The following is a 27,066-nucleotide window of genomic DNA, read 5'->3' as shown; positions in this document are numbered from 1 at the left end:
ACACATCATTCATCTCATAGTCCCGTGCCCATATACCCGTCATACATATCCTCCATCCCATAGTCCCGTGCCCATATACCCATCATACATATCCGCCATCCCATAGTCCCGTGCCCATATACCAGTCATACATATCCTCCATCCCATAGTCCAGTGCCCATATACCAGTCATACATATCCTCCATCCCATAGTCCAGTGCCCATATACCCATCACACATCCTCCATCCCATAGTCCCGTGCCCATATACCCATCATACATATCCGCCATCCCATAGTCCCGTGCCCATATACCAGTCATACATATCCTCCATCCCATAGTCCAGTGCCCATATACCCATCACACATCCTCCATCCCATAGTCCCGTGCCCATATACCCATCATACATATCCTTCATCCCATAGTCCAGTGCCCATATACCCATCACATATCCTCCATCCCATAGTCAACCATTATGACATCATAATGAGCGGCGGGGCTTGCAACCTATGATGACATCAGCGTTGCCATGGCAACCATTGTGACATCATAATGAGGGGCGGGGCTTGATACGCACACACTTTTCCCCAGTATGTAGAAAGGGGCAAAATTGTTTGGTGAATTGGAACGCGCGGGGTTAAAATTTCGCCTTGCAACATGGCTTAGGACGCTCTCGGGGTCCAGATATGTGACTGTGCCAAATTTTGTGGCTGTAGCTGCGACGGTGCGGATGCCAATCCCAGACACACACACATACATACACACACTTGAGCTTTATATATTAGATATATATATATATATATATATATATATATATATAGTAAAAGTAAAGTGTTAAATAAGATTCAAATAATGGAGAGTGTAAAACGTATTCTAAAAAGCAATCACAGAAGGATACAATAGATTGGCTTCTATCAGTGTTTATTGTGTAATCTTAAAAATTTAGTGACCTGTGTCAGTGTTCTTCATTCTCACTTTAAAAGGGGCAGTCATATCATGGTAAAAAAAAAGAACATTTACTTTTTACATATACTATGAATGTGCTGAGAGCTAGTCTGTGTGAACCCACGATAAGGTATACATGAGAAAAATGTAGTACTTTGGTAAATAATAACAATGCAATTCTTTTTCTTGGATGGATAGAGAATAAAAAAAAATAGAGAAAAAACATTTCTTGTGAAATGTATTAAAAAATGGAAAAATAAAATATATATAAAATAATATAATAAATATAATGTGTGGACTGATCTCTGACTTCCTCTTCATGTTCAATTTCACGAAAGGTAGGAACAATGATGCCAGTGCTGATATGGCACCAGGGCACGTGTCACAACAGTCACAACAACCATACAGGAGCCCTGGGGAGAGCGAGAATGTAAGTATAAGCTTTTTTTATTTTAAGCTTTATTTTATTTATTATCAGGGACAACCATGTGATATGACAAAGAGTTGTTCAAGCAGTGGACAACTTCTTTAAGGAGTTGTGATTCGAGTGTGGACTGGATTTTGAGTAGCTGATGATTTTTCTTGATGACAATACTGTATAGTCCTATTAACCCTTCAACCCCGGGGCCATTTTCCATTTTTACTTTTCTGTTTTTTACTTACCTTCTTCACAGAGCCATAACTTTTATATTTTTCCATCAATATAGCCATGTGAGGGCTTGTGTTTTGTGGTACCAGTTTTACATTTGAACCACACTATTGGTTTTACCATATCGTGTACTGGCAAAGTACAACAAAATCCGAGTGCAGTGAAATTGCATAAAAAGTGTAATTCCACATTTTGCAAGAACTATTTAGGGAAGAAGCAGGCAGCTGGTAAATTATCTGTAATGGAGAGACCAGTGCAGTCACCAGATCTCAACCCTATTGAGCTGTTGTGGGAGCAGCTTGACCGTATGGTACGCAGAAAGTGCCCATCAAGCCAAGCCAACTTGTGGGAGGGGCTTCTGGAAGTATGGGGTGAAATTTCTCCAGATTACTTTAGCAAATTAACTGCTAGAATGCCAAAGGTCTGCAGTGCTGTAATTGCTGCAAAGGGAACATTCTTTGATGAAAGCAAAGATTGAAGGAGAAAATTATTATTTCAAATAAAAATCTTTTTTCGAATCTTGTCAATGACTGGACTAGATTTTAACTTCGTTTGGCAACACATTTGATTAATAAAAGTAGGAGTTTTCATGGAAAACACAAAATTGTCTGGGGACCCCTAACTTTTGAACATACACACACACGTACACACACATAATAAGACCAGAAACTGAGAATTACACCATGTATACAGGAGATGTATACACAGTATACATGGCTCCACAATATATACTGTGGTAAGGAATCAGGAAAAAAGGAGATTGACGGCACTCCAGGAATAAAGAAAAAAAAATATATTTTAATGTGGCAAAGTAAGCCATATTAAAATCAAGTTGTTTGACGCGTTTCGAGTGCCTGGTGTGCACTGTTAGTCATATGCGGTTTTTGCTGCGGTTCTGCTGCTGTTTTGGCCCTGCGGAACTGCAGCAGTTCCGCAGACACGGTACAGTATCATGTAACCCTATGGGTTTTCAAAACCGCAGTGCTCACACTGCGTTTTTTTCCGTGCGGTTTTGCTGCGGTTTATAAACCGCAGCATGTCAGTTGTTTCTGTGGATTTCGCTGCGGTTTCACACCTTTAACATAGTAGAGGTGTGAAACTGCAGGGCAAAACCGCAGGAAAACCGCAGGTCACTTTACCTGCAGTTTTACCGGCGGTTCCGCAGGGAAAAACCCGCAGGTGATTCCGCAGTGTGTGCACATAGCCTAAGAGTGCACACCAGGCACTCGAAACGCGTCAGACAACTTGATTTTATTATGGCTTAATTTGCCACAATAAAATATATTTTTTTCTGTATTCCTGGAGTGCCATCAGTCTCCTTTTTTCCTGATTCCGCTATGCTAACTAGCTTGGACGTGCACCCTCCACATGTGAATTGGCTCGTCTAGTTTGGATTCATCTCGTGGCAGCTCCAAGTCCTCCCTCTATGGTAAGGAATGTAGAGTGGAGCTGTGTATACAGTATTAGTATAGAGATGGGCCAGTGTATATAGTGTGGATTGCACATTATATACTATATACATAGCAATGTACTATATAAACAACTGAACATATATTTACAGCTCTGGCAAAAATTAAGAGACCACTTTCAAATGTTCAGTTTGTCTGATATTTCTCTTTATAGGTATATTTTTGAGTAAAATGTAAATTGTTCTTTTAGTCTACAAACTTTTGACAACATGTCTCCGAATTTCCAAGCAATAAACTTTGTATTTTTTTTTACTGACAAAGAAAAATGGTCAAAATTAAAAAAAAAACCCAGTGCTTTCAGACCTCAAATAATGCAAAGAAAACAGGTTCATAATCATTTAGAAACAACAATACTAATGTTTTCAACAATACTAATGTTTTAACTCAGGAAGAGTTCTGAAATCAATATTTTGTGGAATAACCATGATTTTTAAAAACAGCTTTCATGTGTCTTTGCATGCTTGCCACCAGTCTTTCACACTGCTTCTGGCGCAAAAATTTAACCAGTTCTTTGTTTGATGGCTTGTGACTATCCATCATCCTCTTGATTACATTCCAGAGGTTTTCAATGGGGTTCAGGTCTGGAGAATGGGTTTTGATGTGATGTTCTCTTAATTTTTGGAAGAACTGTATGTATATATATATATATATATATATATATATATATATATATATATATATATATATATATATATATATATATATATATATATACACACAACTCTACATTATACACTACATTAAGACATTATACTATATTATGTTGCATACATCATATAGGTGACTGCTGTGTGTACATTATATAAGTGATACTGTGACTGAAGTGTTTAGTCGCAGTATCACCTATGTAACATATTTACAGCAGTATCACCCATATATTGTATTTATAGGGCCGGTTTCAAACTCTCGCATCAACACTGGCACTGCTACTGGCACTCAGACTGGAGCGTGCGGCTACATTTATTTGTATGCATCCGCACACTTCGGTCTGAGTGCCAGCAGCAGTGTCGGGTATTGATGCGAGAGACTCATGTGAGTTTCTCGCCTCACACACGCTAGTGTGAAACCAGCCTAAGTCACAGTATCCCCTATATAATGTATATAGACTGCTGTACATACATTATATAATTGATACTGTGATTATACACAGATTTAGCAGCCAGCATCACCTATATATTGTATACACAGTAGTCTATATACAGTATACAGATGATAGTACAAGTGCTGAACATACATAAAACCATGTTTCCATATTGGGACTCACCCAGGTATGCAGATGGGGGGAGGATGAACAGCTGAGGTGCGTCCATCGTCGGGCATGCACAGGAGCCGGTCCCTGGCTCGGAAGGTGATTAGAGCAGGAAACAAAAAAAGTGGGATATACAGCACTGGAGGGGACAGGCATCACTGGGGAGGCATTATAGATCACCAGGTGGGGCTCATAGATCTCCGGGGGGACACAGATCACCAGAGTGTGGCACGAGGATCACAGGGGCGAGGTACAGAGATCACAGGGTCAGCAAAAAGATCATAGGGGGGTGCCATGAAGATCACTGGGGGGTACAGATATCACAGGGGGCACATAGCTGGGGGGCACAGAGATCACAGGGGGTACAGAGATCAATGGGGTAGCACAAAGATCACAGGGGGCACATATCTGGGGGGCATAGAGATCACCGAGGGGTGGCAAGAAGACAGGGGGGCACAGAAATCACAGGAGGGCACATAGCTGGAGGACACAGATCACAAAGGGGCACATAGCTGGGGGACACAGCAATCACATGGGAGCACAAATATCACAGGGGGTACATATCAGAGGGGCACAGGATCACCGGGGGCAGAAGGCTGGGAGCCAGAGAGATCACAGGGGTGCACATAACTGAGGGGCACAGATCACAGGGGGGCATATAGTTGGGGGGAACCGAGATTATACTATATTCCCCTCAACACTCTCTTAACCCCTTTCCTACATTAGACGTACTATTCCGTCCATGTGACCTGGGACCTAAGTCCCAAGGACGGATGAATACGTCTAGCGTGATCAGCTGTGCTCACGGAGGGAGCGCAGCTGATCGCGGCCGAGTGTCAGCTGATTATCACAGCTGAAACCCAGCACTATGTGTCAGGGGCGGTCACGGACCACCCCCGACACGTTAACCCCTGGCACACTGCAATCAAACATGATCGCAGTGTACCGGGGTTTAGGGAAGCATCGGCAGGGAGGGGGCTCCCTAAGTACTTCCCTGAGACCCCCACAGCAGCACTGCTGTGGGGGTCTCCTTCCCTGCAGGTCCCCAAATCCAAAATGGTGGCAGGGACCTTCGGGGGCCTGCAGGGGGGCAGCTTCCTCATGCCTGCAAAGTGCCAGCATGAGGAAGCCTGCAGCACTGCCTGTGACAGATCGCTGATCAGGGGCTTTCCAAACGCGACATGGCGACCGATCTCAATTCCAGACAAAAAAGACAAATGGCGCTGCTTCCCTTCCGAGCTCTGCCATACACCCAAACAAGTGGTTTACCCCCACATATGGGGTATCAGCGTACTCAGGACAAATTGCACAATAACTTTTGGGGTCCTGTTACTCTTGGGAAAATAACAATTGGGGGGTGAAAAGATCATTTTTTGTGGAAAAAAATATGATTTTTTAATTGTACGGCTGTACGTTATAAACTTCTGTGAAGCCCTTGGGGGTTCAAAGTGCTCACCACATATCTAGATAAGTTCCTTTGGGGGTCTAGTTTCCAAAATGGGGTCACTTGTGAGGGGTTTCCACTGTTTAGGCACATCAGGAGCTCTCCAAACGTGACATGGCGTCCGATCTGAATTCCAGCCAATTTTGCAGTAAAAAAGTCAAACGGCGCTCCTTCCCTTCTGAGCTCTGCCATGCACCCAAACAGTGGTTCCCCCCACATATCAGATATCAGCGTACTCAGGACAAATTGCACAATAACTTTTGCAGTCCAATTTCTCCTGCTACCCTTGGTAAAATAAAAAAAATGAACCTGAAGTAATTTTTTTTGTGAAAAAAAGTTAAATGTTCATTTGTTTAAGCATTCAAAAAATTCTTGTGAAGCACCTGAAGGGTTAATAAACTTCTTGAATGTGGCTTTGAGCACCTTGAGGGGTGCACTTTTTAGAATGGTGTCAATTTTGGGTATTTTCTATCATATAGACCCCTCAAAGTGGCTTCAAATGTGATGTGGTCCCTAAAAATAAAATGGTGTTGCAAAAATGAGAAATCGCTGGTCAACTTTTCACCTTTATAACTTCCTAACAAAACAAAAATTTGTTTCCAAAATTGTGCTGATCTAAAGAAGACATGTGGGAAATGTTATTTATTAACTATTTTGTGTCACATAACTCTCTGGTTTAAGGGCATAAAAATTAAAAGTTTGAAAATTGCTAAATTTTCAAAATTTTCGCCATATTTCCGTATTTTTCATAAATAAACAAGTTATAGTGAAGAAATTTTACCACAAACATAAAGTACAATATGTCATGAGAAAACATTCTCAGAATCGCCTAGATTCGTTGAAGCGTTCCTGAGTTATTACCTCATAAAAGGACAGTGGTCAGAATTGTAAAAATTGACCCGGGAGTTAACGTGCAAACCACCCTTGGTAGTAAAGGGGTTAAAGGAGTTATTTAAAAAGCCTCATGAGAATGGTGTAGCAGTATGTATGATAGACCACAGCTCCTTTTTAGAGCTCCTGTTTGTGAGATCGTGGGGGTCACAGCTGTCATATACACAGCAAATATAAAGTTATCCCCATTCCAGGAGATAGGAGATTACTTGGAATAAACCATTCAAACAGGTTTTCCAAGTTTTACTGTTAGGGTTTGAGGATTTCTCTAAATATAAAAGATAAAAAAGTGAGATTGCAACTCGGGGTCCACTGTGCGGTGATGGAGAAACCACAGCTAAAATACAATGGCAGGGTGATGCTGCGTGCAAGCACCGCAGACACACGGAGTGCAAAGGTCACTCCTTGCAGACACTCCGAGTGCAAAGTAAGTACAGAGTGCTTTAAGAGCACTCGGAGTTATACCCTGTTATACATCACAGTAGTACAGCAAATAAAAACACTAGATGGGATCCCTACAGCTACCCCCGAGGGAAATCTAGGTGTCACTGCTGTTCCTGCCTCGGCCACTGGGAGGCTCCGAACTGTCACGTTGCCGTCAGATACAGGGACTGCTGTTCCTGCTTCGGCCACTGGGAGGCACCAGACTGTCACGTCGCCATCAGACTCGAGGACTGATGTTCCGGTCTCGGCCACTGGGAGGCGCCGGACTGTCACGTCGCCGTCAGACTCGGGGACGGCTGTTCCTGCCTCGGCCACTAGGGGGTGCCGTGGTTTGCCCATGGGTGGTGGTGTCAGAGAAGGGGCTCCTGCGCAGGCATCCAGTGGGCGCAGGCTCCGCTCCTCTGTCAGTCATGAAGGGGTTGGTGCATCACCATCTGGCCTGGTCCTGGGGGCGGTCCAAATGACATCATCAGACTGTGAGCCTGTGAGGGATAGCATGATCCTTCAAATACCTTGGGGCCTGTCTTGCAGACCACCAGATATAGTCTTGGTTTCCCCAGTGTGCTATTGTGTTATTTCCTATTGCTATCCCTGACCTCAGCCTGGATTTTGACTCTGCTAATGCCTGCCGATTTTGTACCTCTGTTGCCCTCCTGGTTTAATACTCTGACCTTGGCCTGGATTCTGACTCTGTTACTGTCTGCTGATTTTGTACCTCTGCTGCCCTCCCAGTTAATGACTCTGACCTTGGCCAGGATTCCGACTCTGCTACTGCCTGCCGATTTTGTACCTCTGCTGCCCGTCTGGTTTAGACTACGCTTTCGGTACCGTTAATTTATCCCTCTCTGGCGACCGTCCTGCCTGGTACGCTTACACAGACAGCTACCTCCTGGACTCCGCTGTAATTTCAGATCCCTGTATAGGGTTAAAGGGTCTCGGGGTTGCTCGGGGTGCTGTCACAATTGCAGTCCAGACGGACATCACACTAGGCTGGTGGTTGTGCTCACTCTGACACTCGGCTGTGCTAACTGCACATGCAACTTAGGACGCCCCGAGTCAGATGCTAAGCCAAGCGGGAGTTCCCTCCCTACACTGCCTGCTAGACACACAATCGCCGTGCTAGAAGTGGCACACATGCACACAGTGTGGTAACCTATCCACTGACACACATATAGCATAAAGGATCTTAGAATGCCGATGTGCACCCCCAAAGACCCTGTTATATGCTTCACTTAAGTCCAGCCAGACAGGACCTTGCTCGCGGATGGGTAGCCCTCCCAGGGCTGTAGGGTACTCGGTACTGGGCCGGTATCAGCGCAATGTGTCACAGCAGCAGTGACCCGGTCCGTGGCCCTGGGCACCCAAGTAATAGTGAGATTGAATGGTGGAATGCAGTTAATTGAATGAATAGTTCGTGACACCACCTGTGGTGTTCGGTAATTGAGGTGTTAAGCCGACGCTGCATGCAGATCCGCTGGGACTGATGGTATGGTGCAGCAAAGATGTAAAAGCTCCCCACAGGTGAAGCTGTAGTCCCAGGGCAGTGTAGATGGAGAGGATAGATGGGAGACGTGGATGGTGCAGAAATGTAGCAGTGCTGAGGGTGTTGGCGCCGGAATGAGTGGAGGACACCAGGGCTTGTAGTTCCAAAGCTTTACTCACAGTCTGTAGTACACACAGGTGCCTGCCTCCGTGCTGTGTCCTCCGGGTCAGGGACTCAGTCAACCTCCAGGCAAGATGGAATCCTCCCTTCCAACGCTCCGCCAACGTGTGCCTTTCTGAATGTCTCCTCTATAGCGCCCGTAAGTGAAGTACTCCTAGTACTGAGTTACACTGGAGTTCCTCCGAACAGATGTTCCCAAGAACTATCCTTGTGAGGCAGACAGCTGTTGCCTGCTTCGGGGACTCCTTGCTCCTAAGTCCCGGCTCACTATCAATGTTGCTGTTGTGCCCTCAAGTCTTATATGAGGGTGACATCCCTACCCTCATCATGGGAGATTTCAACATCCCCATTGCTCTTCCCCTCTCCCCATCTGCTACTCACCTTTTATCTCTAACCTCCTCATTTGGCCTTTCGCAGCTTACTAATTCTCCAACGCATGAAGACGGAAACTCCCTCGACTTGGTCTTCTCTCGGCTTTGTGCAGTGGATGATTTTGCAAACTCCCCTCTCCCGCTCTCTGACCACAATCTTCTTTCATTCTCTATAAAGAACTGCCAGGCTGCTCAGGTCACCCCCACTGTCCAGACTTATAGAAACACACAGGCCATTAACACCCAGAAACTTCTGAAGAACTTGCAGTCTTCATTGGCCCCTATCTCCTCCCTCTCATGTCCTGATTCTGCATTGAAGCATTACAATGAAACACTTCAAACTGCCCTGGATGAATTTGCACCCCCTATAAATAGAACACCACAACGCAGACGGCGACAACCCTGGCACACGGTGCAAACACGTTTCCTGCAGCGGTGCTCCAGGTGCGCCGAACGTCTGTGGAGAAAATCCAATCTACACGAAGATTTCATCCATTTTAAGTTTATGCTTAGAACATACAACACTGCCCTTCACCTCTCAAAACAAACCTATTTCAACACCCTCATCATCTCACTGTCCAATAACCCGAAACGTCTCTTTGACACTTTTCATTCTCTACTCAATCCAAGAGTACAGGCCCCAACCACGGAGCTCCGAGCTGACGATCTGGCCAATTACTTCAAAGAAAAAATTGACCAGATCCGACAGGAAATTATCTCCAAATCCCCTCATACCATGCACTGTCCTCCCTCCCCCACTGCATCTAACTCACTCTCTGATTTTGAACCAGTCACAGAAGAAGAAGTAAGCAGGCTCCTTGCATCTTCTCGCCCAACTACTTGCACCAGTGACCCATTTCCGTCACATCTCCTCCAGTCCCTTTCCCCTGCTGTCACCCCTCACCTAACTAAAATATTTAACCTCTCTCTCTATCTTCTGGTATTTTTCCCTCCTCATTTAAGCATGCCATCATACATCCACTACTTAAAAAACCATCCCTCGACCAAAACTGTGCCGCTAACTATAGACCTGTCTCTAATCTTCCCTTCATCTCTAAACTCCTGGAACGCCTGGTCCACTCCCGTCTTATCCGCTATCTCTCAGAAAACTCTGTTCTCGACCCTCTCCAATCCGGTTTCCGCTCTTTACACTCCACTGAAACTGCCCTCACTAAAGTCTCTAATGATCTGCTAACAGCTAAATCAAATGGTCATTACTCCATGCTAATTCTCTTGGATCTCTCTGCAGCATTCGACACTGTGGATCATCAGCTCCTCCTCACTATGCTCCATTCCATTGGCCTCAAGGACACCGTTCTCTCCTGGTTCTCCTCCTATCTCTCCGACCGCTCCTTTACTGTTTCTTTTGCCGGTTCCTCCTCCTCTCACCTTCCCCTTACTGTTGGGGTTCCTCAAGGATCGGTTCTAGGCCCCCTCCTCTTCTCCTTGTACACTGCCCCTATTGGTCAAACAATCAGTAGATTTGGTTTCCAGTAACATCTCTATGCTGATGACACCCAATTATACGCTTCTTCTCCTGACATCACGCCAGCCTTTCTAGAAAACACTGGCGATTGTCTAAACGCTGTGTCTAATATCATGTCCTCACTATATCTGAAACTGAACCTGTCAAAGACTGAACTCCTTGTGTTTCCTCCCGCTACTAATGTACCTACACCCGACATTGCCATTTCCGTCTGTGGTTCCACTATTACTCCCCAGCAACATGCCCACTGTCTTGGGGTCATACTTGATTCCGAGCTTTCCTTTGCCCCCCACATTCGATCACTGGCTCGCTCTTGTCATCTGCACCTCAAAAACATTTCTAGAATTCGACCTTTTCTTACTTTTGACTCTGCAAAAACTCTTACTGTTTCTCTTATTCATTCTCGTCTCGACTATTGTAACTCTCTTCTAATCGGTCTCCCTCTTACAAAACTCTCCCCTCTCCAATCTGTCTTGAATGCTGCAGCCAGGATCATATTCCTCACCAATCGTTACACCGATGCCTCTACCTTGTGCCAGTCATTACACTGGCTACCCATCCACTCCAGAATTCAGTATAAACTTATTACCCTCACCCACAAAGCCCTCCATGGCTCAGCACCACCCTACATCTCCTCCCTTGTTTCAGTATACCACCCTACCCGCGCCCTCCGTTCTGCTGATGACCTGAGCTTAGTATCCTCAATAGTCAGAACCTCCCACTCCCGTCTCCAAGACTTTACACGTGCCGCGCCAATTCTTTGGAATGCACTTCCCAGGTCAATACGATTAGTCCCCAATCCCCACAATTTTAAGCGTGTCCTGAAAACGCATTTATTCAGACTGGCCTATCGCCTCAACACATTAACCTAACCTATCCCTGTGTGGCAGAGCCAAAAGTTTTACCATAACCAGGTTCCCAGCATCATGTTCCCACATGCTTTATGCATCCATTAGCCCTCTGTGTCTGTACTGTTACACACTTAACATTATGGCTGGTCCATACAATCAGGGCAACTGTTACCACCCACCTTTCGTGTCTACCTCTTTCCTCATAGACTGTAAGCTTGCGAGCAGGGCCCTCACTCCTCTTGGTATTTGTTATAATCTACTGTATGTGATTATTGTTATGCTGTAATGTCTATTGTCTGTACAAATCCCCTCTGAAATGTAAAGTGCTGCGGAATATGTCGGCGCTATAAAAATAAAATTTATTATTATTATTATTATTATTATTATTATTATATGGGAGTAGTGCATTTACAGCCCACTACTCCTCCGGTGTCTGCTGCAGGACCATTAGTATCCATACAACCTCGGGGATCTGGCCCCGGCCTTGCGCTTAGAACTTCTAGGTAGGGTTCTCCTCTAACCCACGTCCTCTGTTCTCTTTTACTCCTATGTTCCGTACTAGTCTTTCCTTCTTATAGAAGATCAGGTTTCAGTTCAATGTCTTTCTCCTTCTTTCCTTTCCCGTGCCAGCAGACCCAGGTCACTGTGATCTGCTGCAGCCCCTCCTTCCTCCATCCCTCTCAGGGATCCTCTCTCCTCACTTCACTTCACTCACTGACTCACTGACTGAAATCCTAAACCTTCCCGCTCTTTTATGTATACTAACTCCACCTGCCTCCCAGCACGTTTTGTGTTCCAAGCAGGGAGCCACCAAAGGTGCTCTGCTACACTCCAAGCAGGGAGCCGCAATGTGGCTTTGCTACACTACTTTGTGATGATTGGTGCAGGTGTTGGAGCGTGGTCAGGAGCCTCCAAACTACCTGGATGGTGGGGTACCACACCTCAGGAGGAGGTGCAGTACCTCTGTGGCAACTGAATCCTCAGGGGCGCCACACGGACCAATCCGGAACTGCCACATCACCTGAGCAGCTGACAACCGACCATCAATGAGAGCTCGCCACCTGACGAGCATGCTCAGTAGAGTTATTTCTGAACCTAGCCTTCGGAGCATCTGTTAGCCTCTGCCTATTGCTGATTACCATAGCTTTGGCTGGAAGAGCAGCAGTACCCAAGCGAACCACACAGGTCTGAGCAAGACGCTGAGACTGACGTCTTTGCTGAAGAGCCTCCACTGCGGCCGGAGCAGAACGGGACACCGCAAAGGCAGACAAGGCTTGAGATCTACAGTACCCTGTGCAGAGGGAGAATCCCTGCACCTAACATTTACCTTATTTTTGTTTGCCCATAGGATTATAGAAAATAATAAACCAATAATGACCTTCTTGAAGTCCAATGCCACCTCTCCAACAATAGGACAGAAGTGGTAGCTTACAATGTATATATATCGAACAGGAGAAGTGGTACTGTGCAGTATATATAGACAGAATAATACAGATACTGAGAATTACACCCAGTATACAGGACAGGAGAAGTGGTACTGTGCAGTGTATATACAGAATAATATAGATACTGAGCATTACACCCAGTATACAGGACAGGAGAATTGGTACTGTTCAGTGTATATACAGAATAATACAGATACAGAGCAGTACACCCAGTATACAGGACAGGAGAAGTTGTACTGTGCATTGTATATACAGAATAATACAGATACTGAGCATTACACCCAGTATACAGGACAGAAGTGGTACTGTGCAGTGTATATACAGAATAATACAGATACAGAGCATTACACCCAGTATACAGGACAGGAGAAGTGGTACTGTGCAGTGTATATACAGAATAATATAGATACTGAGCATTACACCCAGTATACAGGACAGGAGAATTGGTACTGTTCAGTGTATATACAGAATAATACAGAAACAGAGCAATACACCCAGTATACAGGACAGGAGAAGCGGTACTGTGCAGTGTATATACAGAATAATACAGATACTGAGCATTACACCCAGTATACAGGACAGAAGTGGTACTGTGCAGTGTATATACAGAATAATACAGATACAGAGCATTACACCCAGTATACAGGACAGGAGAAGCGGTACTGTGCAGTGTATATACAGAATAATACAGATACTGAGCATTACACCCAGTATACAGGACAGGAGAAGTGGTACTGTGCAGTGTATATACAGAATAATACAGATACTGAGAATTACACCCAGTATACAGGACAGGAGAAGCGGTACTGTGCAGTGTATATACAGAATAATACAGATACAGAGCAATACACCAAGTATACAGGACAGGAGAAGCGGTACTGTGCAGTGTATATACAGAATAATATAGATACTGAGCATTACACCCAGTATACAGGACAGGAGAATTGGTACTGTGCAGTGTATATACAGAATAATACAGATACAGAGCAATACACCCAGTATACAGGACAGGAGAAGTGGTACTGTGCAGTGTATATACAGAGCATTACATCCAGTATACAGGACACTAGAAGCGGTACTGTGCAGTGTATATACAGAATAATACAGATACAGAGCAATACATCCAGTATACAGGACAGGAGAAGTGGTACTGTGCAGTGTATATACAGAATAATACAGATACAGAGCAATACATCCAGTATACAGGACAGGAGAAGTGGTACTGTGCAGTGTATATACAGAATAATACAGATACAGAGCAATACACCAAGTATATAGGACAGGAGAAGTGGTACTGTGCAGTGTATATACAGAATAATACAGATACTGAGCATTACATCCAGTATACAGGACAGGAGAAGTGGTACTGTGCAGTGTATATACAGAATAATACAGATAGAGAGCATTACATCCAGTATACAGGACAGGAGAAGTGGTACTGTGCAGTGTATATACAGAATACTACAGATACTGAGCATTACACCCAGTATACAGGACAGGAGAAGTGGTACTGTGCAGTGTATACACAGAATAATACAGATACAGAGCATTACATCCAGTATACAGGACAGGAGAAGTGGTACTGTGCAGTGTATGTACAGAATAATACAGATACTGAGCATTACACCCAGTATACAGGACAGGAGAAGTGGTACTGTGCAGTGTATGTACAGAATAATACAGATACTGAGGATTACGTGCAGTATACAGGACAGGAGAAGTGGTACTGTGCAGTGTATACACAGAATAATACAGATACAGAGCATTACACCCAGTGTACAGGACAGGAGAAGTGGTACCGTGCAGTGTATATACAGAATAATACAGATACAGAGCATTACATCCAGTATACAGGACAGGAGAAGCGGTACCGTGCAGTGTATATACAGAATAATACAGATACAGAGCATTACATCCAGTATACAGGACAGGAGAAGTGGTACTGTGCAGTGTATATACAGAATAATACAGATACTGAGGATTACACCCAGTATACAGGACAGGAGAAGCGGTACTGTGCAGTGTATATACAGAATAATACAGATACTGAGCATTACACCCAGTATACAGGACAGAAGTGGTACTGTGCAGTGTATATACAGAATAATACAGATACAGAGCAATACATCCATTATACAGGACAGGAGAAGCGGTACTGTGCAGTGTATATACAGAATAATACAGATACAGAGCATTACATCCAGTATACAGGACAGGAGAAGCGGTACTGTGCAGTGTATATACAGAATAATACAGATACAGAGCATTACATCCATTATACAGGACAGGAGAAGCGGTACTGTGCAGTGTATATACGGAATAATACAGATACAGAGCAATACATCCAGTATACAGGACAGGAGAAGTGGTACCGTGCAGTGTATATACAGAATAATACAGATACAGAGCAATACATCCAGTATACAGGACAGGAGAAGTGGTACTGTGCAGTGTATATACAGAATAATACAGATACTTAGCATTACATCCAGTATACAGGACAGGAGAAGTGGTACTGTGCAGTGTATATACAGAATAATACAGACACTGAGCATTACACCCAGTATACAGGACAGGAGAAGTGGTACTGTGCAGTGTATACACAGAATAATACAGATACAGAGCATTACATCCAGTATAAAGGACAGGAGAAGTGGTACTGTGCAGTGTATATACAGAATAATACAGATACTGAGCATTACACCCAGTATACAGGACAGGAGAAGCGGTACTGTGCAGTGTATATACAGAATAATACAGATACAGAGCATTACACCCAGTATACAGGACAGGAGAAGTGGTACTGTGCAGTGTATGAACAGAATAATACAGATACTGAGGATTACGTGCAGTATACAGGACAGGAGAAGTGGTACTGTGCAGTGTACACAGAATAATACAGATACAGAGCATTACATCCAGTATACAGGACAGGAGAAGTGGTACTGTGCAGTGTATATACAGAATAATACAGATACAGAGCATTACACCCAGTGTACAGGACAGGAGAAGTGGTACTGTGCAGTGTATATACAGAATAATACAGATACAGAGCATTACATCCAGTATACAGGACAGGAGAAGTGGTACTGTGCAGTGTATATACAGAATAATATAGATATTGAGCATTACACCCAGTATACAGGACAGGAGAAGTGGTACTGTGCAGTGTATATACAGAATAATACAGATACTGAGAATTACACCCAGTATACAGGACAGAAGTGGTACTGTGCAGTGTATATACAGAATAATACAGATACAGAGCATTGCACCCAGTATACAGGACAGCAGAAGTGGTACTGTGCAGTGTATATACAGAATAATACAGATACTGAGCATTACACCCAGTATACAGGACAGAAGTGGTACTGTGCAGTGTATATACAGAATAATACAGATACTGAGAATTACACCCAGTATACAGGACAACAGAAGTGGTACTGTGCAGTGTATATATAGAGAATAATACAAATGCTGAGAATTACAGAAGTGGTACGGTGCAGTGTACATATACCGAATAATGCAGATATTGAGAGTTACAACCATTATCCAAAACAAGTGGAGCGGTACTGTGCAGTGTATATACAGAATAATACAGATACAGAGCAATACACCCAGTATACAGGACAGGAGAAGTGGTACTGTGCAGTGTGTATACAGAATAATGCAGATACTGAGAATTACACCCAGTATACAGGACAGGAGAAGTGGTACTGTGCAGTGTATATACAGAATAATACAGATACAGAGCAATACACCAAGTATACAGGACAGGAGAAGCGGTACTGTGCAGTGTATATACAGAATAATATAGATACTGAGCATTACACCCAGTATACAGGACAGGAGAATTGGTACTGTGCAGTGTATATACAGAATAATACAGATACAGAGCAATACACCCAGTATACAGGACAGGAGAAGTGGTACTGTGCAGTGTATATACAGATACAGAGCATTACATCCAGTATACAGGACAGGAGAAGCGGTACTGTGCAGTGTATATACAGAATAATACAGATACAGAGCAATACATCCAGTATACAGGACAGGAGAAGTGGTACCGTGCAGTGTATATACAGAATAATACAGATACAGAGCAATACATCCAGTATACAGGACAGGAGAAGTGGTACTGTGCAGTGTATATACAGAATAATACAGATACAGAGCAATACATCCAGTATACAGGACAGGAGAAGTGGTACTGTGCAGTGTATATACAGAATAATACAGATACAGAGCAATACACCAAGTATATAGGACAGGAGAAGTGGTACTGTGCAGTGTATATACAGAATAATACAGATACTGAGCATTACACCCAGTATACTGGACAGGAGAAGCGGTACTGTGCAGTGTATATACAGAATAATACAGATACAGAGCATTACATCCAGTATACAGGACAGGAGAAGTGGTACTGTGCAGTGTATATACAGAATAATACAGATACAGAGCATTACATCCAGTATACAGGACAGGAGAAGTGGTACTGTGCAGTGTATATACAGAATACTACAGATACTGAGCATTACACCCAGTATACAGGACAGGAGAAGTGGTACTGTGCAGTGTATACACAGAATAATACAGATACAGAGCATTACATCCAGTATACAGGACAGGAGAAGTGGTACTGTGCAGTGTATATACAGAATAATACAGATACTGAGCATTACACCCAGTATACAGGACAGGAGAAGTGGTACTGTGCAGTGTATATACAGAATAATACAGATACTGAGGATTACATCCAGTATACAGGACAGGAGAAGTGGTACTGTGCAGTGTATGTACAGAATAATACAGATACTGAGCATTACACCCAGTATACAGGACAGGAGAAGCGGTACTGTGCAGTGTATATACAGAATAATACAGATACAGAGCATTACACCCAGTATACAGGACAGGAGAAGTGGTACTGTGCAGTGTATGTACAGAATAATACAGATACTGAGCATTACATCCAGTATACAGGACAGGAGAAGCGGTACTGTGCAGTGTATATACAGAATAATACAGATACAGAGCATTACACCCAGTATACAGGACAGGAGAAGTGGTACTGTGCAGTGTATGTACAGAATAATACAGATACTGAGCATTACACCCAGTATACAGGACAGGAGAAGTGGTACTGTGCAGTGTATGTACAGAATAATACAGATACTGAGGATTACGTGCAGTATACAGGACAGGAGAAGTGGTACTGTGCAGTGTATACACAGAATAATACAGATACAGAGCATTACATCCAGTATACAGGACAGGAGAAGTGGTACTGTGCAGTGTATATACAGAATAATACAGATACAGAGCATTACACCCAGTGTACAGGACAGGAGAAGTGGTACCGTGCTGTGTATATACAGAATAATACAGATACAGAGCATTACATGCAGTACACAGGACAGGAGAAGCGGTACCGTGCAGTGTATATACAGAATAATACAGATACAGAGCATTACATCCAGTACACAGGACAGGAGAAGTGGTACTGTGCAGTGTATATACAGAAAAATACAGATACAGAGCATTACACCCAGTGTACAGGACAGGAGAAGTGGTACCGTGCTGTGTATATACAGAATAATACAGATACAGAGCATTACATCCAGTATACAGGACAGGAGAAGCGGTACCGTGCAGTGTATATACAGAATAATACAGATACAGAGCATTACATCCAGTACACAGGACAGGAGAAGTGGTACTGTGCAGTGTATATACAGAATAATACAGATACTGAGGATTACACCCAGTATACAGGACAGGAGAAGCGGTACTGTGCAGTGTATATACAGAATAATACAGATACTGAGCATTACACCCAGTAAACAGGACAGAAGTGGTACTGTGCAGTGTATATACAGAATAATACAGATACGGAGCATTACACCCAGTATACAGGACAGAAGTGGTACTGTGCAGTGTATATACAGAATAATACAGATACAGAGCAATACATACAGTATACAGGACAGGAGAAGCGGTACTGTGCAGTGTATATACAGAATAATACAGATACAGAGCATTACATCCAGTATACAGGACAGGAGAAGCGGTACTGTGTAGTGTATATACAGAATAATACAGATACAGAGCATTACATCCAGTATACAGGACAGGAGAAGCGGTACTGTGCAATGTATATACGGAATAATACAGATACAGAGCAATACATCCAGTATACAGGACAGGAGAAGTGGTACCGTGCAGTGTATATACAGAATAATACAGATACAGAGCAATACATCCAGTATACAGGACAGGAGAAGTGGTACTGTGCAGTGTATATACAGAATAATACAGATACAGAGCATTACATCCAGTATACAGGACAGGAGAAGTGGTACTGTGCAGTGTATATACAGAATAATACAGACACTGAGCATTACACCCAGTATACAGGACAGGAGAAGTGGTACTGTGCAGTGTATACACAGAATAATACAGATACAGAGCATTACATCCAGTATACAGGACAGGAGAAGTGGTACTGTGCAGTGTATATACAGAATAATACAGATACTGAGCATTACACCCAGTATACAGGACAGGAGAAGCGGTACTGTGCAGTGTATATACAGAATAATACAGATACAGAGCATTACACCCAGTATACAGGACAGGAGAAGTGGTACTGTGCAGTGTATATACAGAATAATACAGATACAGAGCATTACATCCAGTATACAGGACAGGAGAAGTGGTACTGTGCAGTGTATATACAGAATACTACAGATACTGAGCATTACACCCAGTATACAGGACAGGAGAAGTGGTACTGTGCAGTGTATACACAGAATAATACAGATACAGAGCATTACATCCAGTATACAGGACAGGAGAAGTGGTACTGTGCAGTGTATATACAGAATAATACAGATACTGAGCATTACACCCAGTATACAGGACAGGAGAAGTGGTACTGTGCAGTGTATATACAGAATAATACAGATACTGAGGATTACATCCAGTATACAGGACAGGAGAAGTGGTACTGTGCAGTGTATGTACAGAATAATACAGATACTGAGCATTACACCCAGTATACAGGACAGGAGAAGCGGTACTGTGCAGTGTATATACAGAATAATACAGATACAGAGCATTACACCCAGTATACAGGACAGGAGAAGTGGTACTGTGCAGTGTATGTACAGAATAATACAGATACTGAGCATTACATCCAGTATACAGGACAGGAGAAGCGGTACTGTGCAGTGTATATACAGAATAATACAGATACAGAGCATTACACCCAGTATACAGGACAGGAGAAGTGGTACTGTGCAGTGTATGTACAGAATAATACAGATACTGAGCATTACACCCAGTATACAGGACAGGAGAAGTGGTACTGTGCAGTGTATGTACAGAATAATACAGATACTGAGGATTACGTGCAGTATACAGGACAGGAGAAGTGGTACTGTGCAGTGTATACACAGAATAATACAGATACAGAGCATTACATCCAGTATACAGGACAGGAGAAGTGGTACTGTGCAGTGTATATACAGAATAATACAGATACAGAGCATTACACCCAGTGTACAGGACAGGAGAAGTGGTACCGTGCTGTGTATATACAGAATAATACAGATACAGAGCATTACATGCAGTACACAGGACAGGAGAAGCGGTACCGTGCAGTGTATATACAGAATAATACAGATACAGAGCATTACATCCAGTACACAGGACAGGAGAAGTGGTACTGTGCAGTGTATATACAGAAAAATACAGATACAGAGCATTACACCCAGTGTACAGGACAGGAGAAGTGGTACCGTGCTGTGTATATACAGAATAATACAGATACAGAGCATTACATCCAGTATACAGGACAGGAGAAGCGGTACCGTGCAGTGTATATACAGAATAATACAGATACAGAGCATTACATCCAGTACACAGGACAGGAGAAGTGGTACTGTGCAGTGTATATACAGAATAATACAGATACTGAGGATTACACCCAGTATACAGGACAGGAGAAGCGGTACTGTGCAGTGTATATACAGAATAATACAGATACTGAGCATTACACCCAGTAAACAGGACAGAAGTGGTACTGTGCAGTGTATATACAGAATAATACAGATACGGAGCATTACACCCAGTATACAGGACAGAAGTGGTACTGTGCAGTGTATATACAGAATAATACAGATACAGAGCAATACATACAGTATACAGGACAGGAGAAGCGGTACTGTGCAGTGTATATACAGAATAATACAGATACAGAGCATTACATCCAGTATACAGGACAGGAGAAGCGGTACTGTGTAGTGTATATACAGAATAATACAGATACAGAGCATTACATCCAGTATACAGGACAGGAGAAGCGGTACTGTGCAATGTATATACGGAATAATACAGATACAGAGCAATACATCCAGTATACAGGACAGGAGAAGTGGTACCGTGCAGTGTATATACAGAATAATACAGATACAGAGCAATACATCCAGTATACAGGACAGGAGAAGTGGTACTGTGCAGTGTATATACAGAATAATACAGATACAGAGCATTACATCCAGTATACAGGACAGGAGAAGTGGTACTGTGCAGTGTATATACAGAATAATACAGACACTGAGCATTACACCCAGTATACAGGACAGGAGAAGTGGTACTGTGCAGTGTATACACAGAATAATACAGATACAGAGCATTACATCCAGTATACAGGACAGGAGAAGTGGTACTGTGCAGTGTATATACAGAATAATACAGATACTGAGCATTACACCCAGTATACAGGACAGGAGAAGCGGTACTGTGCAGTGTATATACAGAATAATACAGATACAGAGCATTACACCCAGTATACAGGACAGGAGAAGTGGTACTGTGCAGTGTATATACAGAATAATACAGATACAGAGCATTACATCCAGTATACAGGACAGGAGAAGTGGTACTGTGCAGTGTATATACAGAATAATACAGACACTGAGCATTACACCCAGTATACAGGACAGGAGAAGTGGTACTGTGCAGTGTATACACAGAATAATACAGATACAGAGCATTACATCCAGTATACAGGACAGGAGAAGTGGTACTGTGCAGTGTATATACAGAATAATACAGATACTGAGCATTACACCCAGTATACAGGACAGGAGAAGCGGTACTGTGCAGTGTATATACAGAATAATACAGATACAGAGCATTACACCCAGTATACAGGACAGGAGAAGTGGTACTGTGCAGTGTATGTACAGAATAATACAGATACTGAGCATTACACCCAGTATACAGGACAGGAGAAGTGGTACTGTGCAGTGTATGAACAGAATAATACAGATACTGAGGATTACGTGCAGTATACAGGACAGGAGAAGTGGTACTGTGCAGTGTACACAGAATAATACAGATACAGAGCATTACATCCAGTATACAGGACAGGAGAAGTGGTACTGTGCAGTGTATATACAGAATAATACAGATACAGAGCACTACACCCAGTGTACAGGACAGGAGAAGTGGTACTGTGCAGTGTATATACAGAATAATACAGATACAGAGCATTACATCCAGTATACAGGACAGGAGAAGTGGTACTGTGCAGTGTATATACAGAATAATATAGATATTGAGCATTACACCCAGTATACAGGACAGGAGAAGCGGTACTGTGCAGTGTATATACAGAATAATACAGATACTGAGCATTACATCCAGTATACAGGACAGGAGAAGTGGTACTGTGCAGTGTATATACAGAATAATACAGATACTGAGAATTACACCCAGTATACAGGACAGAAGTGGTACTGTGCAGTGTATATACAGATTAATACAGATACAGAGCATTACATCCATTATACAGGACAGGAGAAGCGGTACTGTGCAGTGTATATACAGAATACTACAGATACAGAGCATTACATCCAGTATACAGGACAGGAGAAGTGGTACTGTGCAGTGTATATACAGAATAATATAGATATTGAGCATTACACCCAGTATACAGGACAGGAGAAGCGGTACTGTGCAGTGTATATACAGAATAATACAGATACTGAGCATTACATCCAGTATACAGGACAGGAGAAGTGGTACTGTGCAGTGTATATACAGAATAATACAGATACTGAGCATTACACCCAGTATACAGGACAGAAGTGGTACTGTGCAGTGTATATACAGAATAATACAGATACTGAGAATTACACCCAGTATACAGGACAACAGAAGTGGTACTGTGCAGTGTATATATAGAGAATAATACAAATGCTGAGAATTACAGAAGTGGTACGGTGCAGTGTACATATACCGAATAATGCAGATATTGAGAGTTACAACCATTATCCAAAACAAGGGGAGCGGTACTGTGCAGTGTATATGTAGAGTAATACAGATACTGAGAATTACACCCAGTATACTGGACAGGAGAAGTGGTACTGTGCAGTGTATATGTAGAGTAATACAGATACTGAGCATTACACCCAGTATACTGGACAGGAGAAGCGGTACTGTGCAGTGTATGTACAGAATAATACAGATACTGAGCATTACACCCAGTATACAGGACAGGAGAAGTGGTACTGTGCAGTGTATGAACAGAATAATACAGATACTGAGGATTACGTGCAGTATAAAGGACAGGAGAAGTGGTACTGTGCAGTGTACACAGAATAATACAGATACAGAGCATTACATCCAGTATACAGGACAGGAGAAGTGGTACTGTGCAGTGTGTATACAGAATAATACAGATACAGAGCATTACACCCAGTGTACAGGACAGGAGAAGTGGTACTGTGCAGTGTATATACAGAATAATACAGATACAGAGCATTACATCCAGTATACAGGACAGGAGAAGTGGTACTGTGCAGTGTATATACAGAATAATACAGATATTGAGCATTACACCCAGTATACAGGACAGGAGAAGCGGTACTGTGCAGTGTATATACAGAATAATACAGATACTGAGCATTACATCCAGTATACAGGACAGGAGAAGTGGTACTGTGCAGTGTATATACAGAATAATACAGATACTGAGAATTACACCCAGTATACAGGACAGAAGTGGTACTGTGCAGTGTATATACAGAATAATACAGATACAGAGCATTACATCCATTATACAGGACAGGAGAAGCGGTACTGTGCAGTGTATATACAAAATACTACAGATACAGAGCATTACATCCAGTATACAGGACAGGAGAAGTGGTACTGTGCAGTGTATATACAGAATAATATAGATATTGAGCATTACATCCAGTACACAGGACAGGAGAATTGGTACTGTGCAGTGTATATACAGAATAATACAGATACTGAGCATTACACCCAGTATACAGGACAGGAGAAGTGGTACTGTGCAGTGTATATACAGAATAATATAGATATTGAGCATTACACCCAGTATACAGGACAGGAGAAGCGGTACTGTGCAGTGTATATACAGAATAATACAGATACTGAGCATTACATCCAGTATACAGGACAGGAGAAGTGGTACTGTGCAGTGTATATACAGAATAATACAGATACTGAGCATTACACCCAGTATACAGGACAGAAGTGGTACTGTGCAGTGTATATACAGAATAATACAGATACTGAGAATTACACCCAGTATACAGGACAACAGAAGTGGTACTGTGCAGTGTATATATAGAGAATAATACAAATGCTGAGAATTACAGAAGTGGTACGGTGCATTGTACATATACCGAATAATGCAGATATTGAGAGTTACAACCATTATCCAAAACAAGGGGAGCGGTACTGTGCAGTGTATATGTAGAGTAATACAGATACTGAGAATTACACCCAGTATACTGGACAGGAGAAGTGGTACTGTGCAGTGTATATGTAGAGTAATACAGATACTGAGCATTACACCCAGTATACTGGACAGGAGAAGCGGTACTGTGCAGTGTATATACAGAATAATACAGATACTGAGCATTACACCCAGTATACAGGACAGGAGAAGTGGTACTGTGCAGTGTATATACAGAATAATATAGATATTGAGCATTACACCCAGTATACAGGACAGGAGAAGCGGTACTGTGCAGTGTATATACAGAATAATACAGATACTGAGCATTACATCCAGTATACAGGACAGGAGAAGTGGTACTGTGCAGTGTATATACAGAATAATACAGATACTGAGCATTACACCCAGTATACAGGACAGAAGTGGTACTGTGCAGTGTATATACAGAATAATACAGATACTGAGAATTACACCCAGTATACAGGACAACAGAAGTGGTACTGTGCAGTGTATATATAGAGAATAATACAAATGCTGAGAATTACAGAAGTGGTACGGTGCATTGTACATATACCGAATAATGCAGATATTGAGAGTTACAACCATTATCCAAAACAAGGGGAGCGGTACTGTGCAGTGTATATGTAGAGTAATACAGATACTGAGAATTACACCCAGTATACTGGACAGGAGAAGTGGTACTGTGCAGTGTATATGTAGAGTAATACAGATACTGAGCATTACACCCAGTATACTGGACAGGAGAAGCGGTACTGTGCAGTGTATATACAGAATAATACAGATACTGAGCATTACACCCAGTATACAGGACAGGAGAAGTGGTACTGTGCAGTGTATATACAGAATAATATAGATATTGAGCATTACACCCAGTATACAGGACAGGAGAAGCGGTACTGTGCAGTGTATATACAGAATAATACAGATACTGAGCATTACATCCAGTATACAGGACAGGAGAAGTGGTACTGTGCAGTGTATATACAGAATAATACAGATACTGAGCATTACACCCAGTATACAGGACAGAAGTGGTACTGTGCAGTGTATATACAGAATAATACAGATACTGAGAATTACACCCAGTATACAGGACAACAGAAGTGGTACTGTGCAGTGTATATATAGAGAATAATACAAATGCTGAGAATTACAGAAGTGGTACGGTGCATTGTACATATACCGAATAATGCAGATATTGAGAGTTACAACCATTATCCAAAACAAGGGGAGCGGTACTGTGCAGTGTATATGTAGAGTAATACAGATACTGAGAATTACACCCAGTATACTGGACAGGAGAAGTGGTACTGTGCAGTGTATATGTAGAGTAATACAGATACTGAGCATTACACCCAGTATACTGGACAGGAGAAGCGGTACTGTGCAGTGTATATAAACAGAATAAGGCCCCCTACACACGTCCATTTTTAATGTCCGTGTGCGGTATGTTTTTTAAGGACCGCAATGTAATCAAAGGCGGTGCGCAAATTTCAGGTTTTAGACCATGTTTCTGTGTGGAAAAACCCATAGACATAACCAGCGCCATGGACGAAATGCATGCCGCACGTGCACCCTGATGACATATGGAAGACATCAGTGGGTGATCAGTGTGACACGTAGCGGCGGCTGGGAAAGCAGTACAGTTCGAGCTGTTCCCAGGTGCCAGGTGCTAAAGGCTGCTCTCCTCAATGTTGCCTGCTCTCCCAGCGATCAGCGAGAGCAAGCAATTCTAATGATAGTTGTAGTCAGCAGCTGGCATGTGTGTATTTCGTTTACTTAGAAAATTAGGAAGGGGAAAGGGAAATTTGTGCTCACCAAAATAGTCCTGTAAGCCGGTCGTGCCTAGGGATCAAATGGCTGACCACCATGTGTTGCAAACATGAAGAGAGAAGGAAGATCCGGCACTGGAGACTTAATAAAATCCACGATAAGTTTTATTCACATAATTTCATGATAAAACCATAAAGGGGAAAACAGACCCCCCACGCCTGACGCGTTTCGAACCTTACACCAGGTTCTTCCTCAGAGACATGAAACAAAACAGTTCACAAAATGATTATAAACATTCCTAATCAGCAGAGGGACTCCACACATGTGTATAATCAAAGAGGCAGACAACTAAGCCCTCAAATCACTGGTGGAGTCACTCCCTTGCAAGAAGAAAGAAAAAAAAAAAAAGGAAAAGACCAATACAACAATGGACAAGACATAGAATAAATAAAAACATGTGCAATACACACGTATAAATGCATAAATACATAGCAACTATCAAATGACAAACAGAAAAAAAAAAAAAAAAACCCCAAAAAAAACCCCCCCCAAAAAAAAAATAAAAATAAAATAAAAAAATATATTTTTTTTTTATTTATTTT

At 42.6% G+C, this 27,066-nt stretch overlaps 1 protein-coding gene across 2 annotated transcripts in view; it reads right to left on the bottom strand.

Annotated features, from left to right (window-relative positions):
• Positions 1-26,710, bottom strand: part of LOC141083726 (uncharacterized) — a 39,472-nt gene extending 12,762 nt beyond the window's left edge. For both annotated transcript variants that reach the window (XR_012230805.1, XM_073568108.1), the window contains exon 1: positions 26,510-26,710. The gene's annotated coding sequence lies outside the window, so the exon portion shown is untranslated. The remainder of the gene's footprint in view (positions 1-26,509) is intronic.
• Positions 26,711-27,066: the final 356 nt, after the last annotated feature.

The sequence above is a fragment of the Dendrobates tinctorius genome, unplaced genomic scaffold, assembly GCF_039654945.1.
Source record: "Dendrobates tinctorius isolate UK_male_01 unplaced genomic scaffold, ASM3965494v1 ptg000021l, whole genome shotgun sequence".
In the NCBI taxonomy this organism is placed as follows: Eukaryota; Metazoa; Chordata; class Amphibia; order Anura; family Dendrobatidae; genus Dendrobates; species Dendrobates tinctorius.
This window is presented reverse-complemented; position numbering and strand designations above follow the sequence as displayed.